We start from the raw sequence: 5,780 nt of genomic DNA, 5'->3' as shown, positions 1-5,780 counted from the left end.
TCACTAGCATCACACATAATTCAAAAGGCAAGTTCCAATCAGGTGGTTAAACACTAGGTGCAGAAATTAATGCTTTCTTTAGTGTTTCGAAGGATTCTAAACAATCATCATCAAAAACAAAAGGAATATCCTTTTGCAAAAGATTTGTAAGAGGCCTAGAAATTTTAAAAAAGTCTTTGATAAATCTCCTATAGAAACCAGCATAACCAAGGAAACTACGAATTCCTTTTATATCTTTAGAACATGACATTTTCTCAATTGCATCAACCTTGGCTTTGTCCACTTCAATACCTCTTTCAGAAATTTTATGACCCAAAACAACACCTTCATTAACATAAAGTGGCACTTCTCCCAATTCAAGAAATGATTTGTTTGTTCATATCTCTGCAAAACTCGATCAAGATTTCTCAAAGAATCATCAAAAGACTTCCCATAAACAGAAAAGTCATCCATGAAACCTCAACAATCTTTTCTCAAAAATCAGAGAATATAGCAGTCATACATCTTTGAAAGGTAGTAGGTGCATTACATAGACCAAAAGGCATACATCTATAAGCATAAGTTCCAAAAGTACAAGTAAAAGTTGTCTTTTCTTGATCCGGTTCAGAAATAGGTATTTGTGAAAAACCAGAATATCCATTAAGGAAGCAAAAATGTGTGTGCTTAGATAATCTTTCTAGCATCTAATCAATAAAAGGCAGAGAGTAATAATCTTTTTAGTTGGTTTTTTTAGTTGCTTTGTTTAGTTTTCTAAAATCAATTACCATTCTATAGCCTGGGACAATTATTTGTGGAATAAGTTCATTCTTATCATTAGGGACGACAATAATAGCTCCCTTCTTAGGGACACAATGAACAGGACTTACCCATCTACTATCAGATATAGGATAGGTTATACCTGCTTCTAGAAGTTTCAATATTTCCATTCTTACCACTTATTTCATCTTCGGATTTAAGCGACGTTGGTGATCAACAACGGTTTTAGCATCAGGTTCCATATTAATCTTGTGCTGACAAAGAGTGGGACTAATGCCCTTAAGATCATCAAGAGTATATCCAATAGCAACTCGGTGCTTCCATAGAACTTTCAATAATCTTTCTTCTTCATGTTCTGAAAGGTTAGCACTAATAATAACAGGATATATGTTTTTCTCATCAAGATAAGCATATTTCAAAGTGTCTGGCAATTGTTTTAATTCAAACACATGATCACCTTTAGATAGAGGAGGACCTCCTAGAATTTCAATAGGCAGATTGTGTTTAAGCAGAGGTTGTTGTTCGAACAAGATTCTATCTATTTCATTTCTGTCACGCATATGCAAATCATTTTCACGGTCTAGCAAATATCGTTCTAAAGGATCAGTAAGAGGTACAACAATAGAAGCAAGACCAATAGTTTCATCCTTACTAGGCAAATCTTTCTTATGAGGTTTTCTACTAAACTTAGAGAAATTAAACTCATGAGATTCATCACCGAAGCTAACACCGAATTTTTTTCTCACAATCTATTTTAGCATTGACAGTGTTCAACAAAGGTCTATCAAAGATAATGGGACAAAGGTCATCTTGTGAGGAACCAAGAACAAGAAAATCAGTAGGGTATTTTATTTTCCCACACAAGACTTCAACATCTCTAACAATCCCAATTGGTGATATAGTATCTATATTGGCAAGTTTAATAATAACATCTATGTCTTCTATTTCAGCGGGTGCTATATCATTCATAATTTCTTCAGATAAGGAAAAAAGGAATAGCACTCACGCTAGCACCTAAGTAACATAAACCATGATAACAATGATCTCCTATCTTAACTGAGACAACAAGCATGCCAATAACTGGTCTATGTTTATCTTTTTCATCAGGTTTAGCAATTCTAGCAGCTTCAACATAGAAGTAAATAACATGCCCATCAATATTATCGACCAAGAGATCCTTAACCATAGCAACACTAGGTTCGACTTTGATTTTTTTAGCTAGTTTAGGTGTTCTAATATAACTTTTGTTGACCATAGTTAAAACTTTAGCATGTTCCTTCATCCTAACAGGGAAAGGTGGTTTTTCAATGTAAGCAGTGGGACCAACTGGATCAACATTATACATGATAGTTTATATTTTGGCTCATCATTGGGGCATGAATATAACATTGACTTAAGCCTCCCCCAAGCTAGAGCGATACTTTCTCCTTCACGAGGCAAAAAATTATATATATAATTCCGATCACGATGAACTAGATGCATAGGATAATTTTTTTGATGGAATTCCAATTTCAATCGATTCCAGTTCCAAGATACAATATCATCGCATAGCCTATACCATGTCAATGCCTTTCCCTTCAAAGATAAAGGGAAAGCCTTTTTCTTAGCTTCATCTCCGGGCAAATCTTCAAGCTTAAACAATCCACAAATTTCATCAACATATATCGAGTGCATATCAGGATGTTCGGTTCCATCTCCTGAATAAGGATTAGCTAGCAGTTGTTCTACCATACCCGAAGGAATTTCATATTCAATATTTTCAGTAGGTGCAGTAGGTTGAGGGGAAACTAATTGTGGTTCCAGACAAGGTGAAGGTATCCCGAACAAACCCCACAAAGGATTGTTTTTCATAGTAACAAGTGACAGCAAATTTCAGCACATAGTAATAATGTTTCCTTACCAATTTCCACTTACCAAGAGCGCTTCACTCCTCGACAATGGCACTAGAAATTGGCTGGATGACCCAGAAGTATATGGAGTAAATTGTAGCATTTTTAATAAGTAAGAGTGTCGAATCCAACGAGGAGCAGAAGGAAGTGACAAGTGAGTTTCAGAAAGGTAATGTTTGCAAGTGCTAAAATTGTAAGTAACATAGTAGTTTGATAGCAAGATAATTTGTAACGGGCAAGTAACGGTGGTAGTAACAAAAGTGCAGCAAGGTAGGCCAATCCTTTTGATGCAAAGGACATGCCAAAACGGTCTCTTATGATAAGCAAAGTGTTCTTGTGGGTACACGGGAATTTCATCTAGTCACTTTCATCATGTTGGCTTAATTCATGTTCGCTACTTTGATAATTTGGTATGTGGGTGGACTGGTGCTTAGGTGATGTTCTTAATTGAACAAACCTCCTACTTATGATTAACCCCCTCTCAAACATCCGCAACTATGAGAAAAGTATTAATAATAAATTTTAACCATAGCATTAAACTTTTGGATCCAATCGGTCCCTTACGGAATATCCATAAACTAGGGTTTAAGATTCTGTCACTCTTGCAACCCATCATCTAATAACTACTCCACAATTCATTCCCTTAGGCCCAAATATGGTGAAGTTTCGTGTAGTCGACGTTCACATGACACCACTAAGGGAATCACAACATACATATCATCAAAATATCGAACACATATCAAGTTCACAGGATTACTTGCAACATGATTTTTTCTGTGACCTCAAGAACAAAAGTAACTACTCACAAATAATAATCATGCTCAAGATCAGAGGGGTATTAAATAGCATAATGGATCTGAACATGTAATCTTCCACCAAATAAACCATATAGTAATCAACTACAAGATGTAATCAGCACTACTAGTCACCCACAAGCACCAATCTATAGTTCCGATACAAAGATTGAAAACAAGAGATGAACTAGGGTTTGAGAGGAGTTGGTGTTGTTGAAGATGTTGATGGAGATAGCCCTCCCCAAGATGGGAGAGTTGTTGGTGATGATGATGACGATGATTTCCCCCTTTGGGAGGGAAGTTTCCCCGACGGAATCGCTCCGCCGGTGGGCAAAAGTGCTCCTGCCCAGGTTCCGCCTTGAGAAGGTGGCCCTTCATCCAGAAAGTACTCTCCTGATTTTTTTTCTAGGTCAAAATGACTTATGTACCAGAAGAGGGGCACCGGAGGTGGCCCTGGGTGAGCACAACCCACCAGGGCGCGCCTGGGCTCCCTGGCGCGCCCAGGTGGGTTGTGCCCACCTGGTGGGCCCCCTCTGGTACTTATTGGCTCCAAAAATCCTCATTTATTCCATAAACAATCCTCGTAAAGTTTTAGCTCATTTGGAGTTGTGCAGAATAGGTAGCCTGACGTAGCTTTTTCAGGTCCAGATTTCCAGCTGCCAGAATTCTTCCCCTTTGTGCATACCTTGCATATTATGAGAGAAAAGACATTAGAATTACTTCAAAAAGCATTATTATGCAATGAAACAACATAAATAACAATAGGTAAATATGATGCAAAATGGATGTATCAGGAAGCGTCGCCTTTGTGAAAGGTAAACGTTTGCGGCTGCACGACCGACCAACTATAGCTGGCCAAATGGGCCGTTCTTTTCGGGCCGGCCCGTGAGCACGCGCGGCACGGCCCGCCTTGGGCCACGCACGGCACGGTCTAAACGGGCCGGGCCTGGCACGCGGCACGCCCTGGGCCGTGCCTGGGCCTGGAGGCTGGGGACGCGGGCCGGCACGGCACGACCCGATTACGTTTTTTTATTTTTTTTATACATCTATATATGGCCCAGTATATAAAAATAGGCTAAAAAACGCTCAATGCGGCAAATAACAGGCTGAAAATATGTGGCCCACCGTGCTAAACGGGCCGGTGCCGGCCCGTTTACTATCTGGGCCGGGCCTGGGCCTGGGGGCGCAGCACGCGGGCCGGCACGGCACGGCCAGTATAGTAATCGTGCCCTGGCGGGCCGTGCCGGGCCAGGCACGATTACGATGGGCCGGGCCGTGCCGTGCCGGGCCGGCCCGTTTGGCCAGGTATACGACCAACGACTCGGCCGGTCGCACGCGAGCCTGGCGATTGAATCACAATCTTGTGTCTCATAGGTTCCTTTTGTGTGGGCCCTACACCGTCCTTCCCCTTCGCCTAGACCTCAACCTTATCCCTTCAGGCCTTTCCCACCTCTCATTCTTATCCCCTCCTTGCAACTCCCTTTTCCATGGCTCACACGCGTGAAGCTCCCTTCATGGCTGCTCTTCCCCTGTGCATCTTCACCCGATTTTTCCCATGGCTCCGAGCTGCATCCGGCACGGCTGCGAGTTTGGGACCCCATGCGACGACGGGGCGACCATGGCCGGTGAGTGCTACAACTGCGGCAGCCTAATGCTGGGAACAGCGCCCAGTTTTGTTACCTTCACATGCTATTCTGGTTTGGCCCAATTTTTACATTGTTTTGCTACCACCGTTTTTTTGTTTGCTGGAACCAGCATAAATTTTTACTACCATCGATGGTTTGGGTTTGCTGGAATCGATTTCAACCTTTTGCAATTTGCTACCACCAGCATTTTGATTTGCTGGAACCAGCTCCAATTTTGGTACAACCTTCGTTTTTTGCATTTGCTAGAACAACGCCATTCTTGCATTTTTGCTACCAATGGTGTCTTGGTTTATTCGAACCAGCTTCAATTTTTGCTACCACCGGTGTTTTAATTTTTGCTGGAATATCATCTAATTTTGCATTTTTGCTTCCACACTTTTTAGTTTTGCTGGAACCAGCACAAACTTTTGCTACCATGGTTGTTGGATACAATCCACTATGTCGTTGCCAATGATTCCGCAGGGGGCGAGGGGAGTAGCACCAACGAGGGACCAGTGTCGGCCGGCGGCGGTCGACAGCGACTGGGTTTCTTTCCTTGACCGTGACCACGACAAGCTACTTTCTGTATTTTCCTTTTTTGCTACAACCTGCCCTGCTATGAGCTGCGAGCCAACTGGCGACAGGAGAAGGCGGGTTGCCAACGAGCACGAGGGCGGCATGAGCGCGGGCGGGCACGGCGATGGAGGAGCTATGGG

The 5,780-nt window shown here is 42.1% G+C and overlaps 1 long non-coding RNA gene across 1 annotated transcript in view; it reads left to right on the top strand.

Annotated features, from left to right (window-relative positions):
• The first annotated feature begins 4,903 nt into the window (after window positions 1–4,903).
• Window positions 4,904–5,780, top strand: part of LOC119274302 — a 6,996-nt gene continuing 6,119 nt past the window's right edge. The window contains exon 1 of the long non-coding RNA XR_005135111.1: window positions 4,904–5,064. This is a non-coding gene — a long non-coding RNA (uncharacterized LOC119274302). The remainder of the gene's footprint in view (window positions 5,065–5,780) is intronic.

The sequence above is a fragment of the Triticum dicoccoides genome, chromosome 3B (genome assembly GCF_002162155.2).
Source record: "Triticum dicoccoides isolate Atlit2015 ecotype Zavitan chromosome 3B, WEW_v2.0, whole genome shotgun sequence".
NCBI classification, from domain to species: domain Eukaryota; kingdom Viridiplantae; phylum Streptophyta; class Magnoliopsida; order Poales; family Poaceae; genus Triticum; species Triticum dicoccoides.
This window is presented reverse-complemented; position numbering and strand designations above follow the sequence as displayed.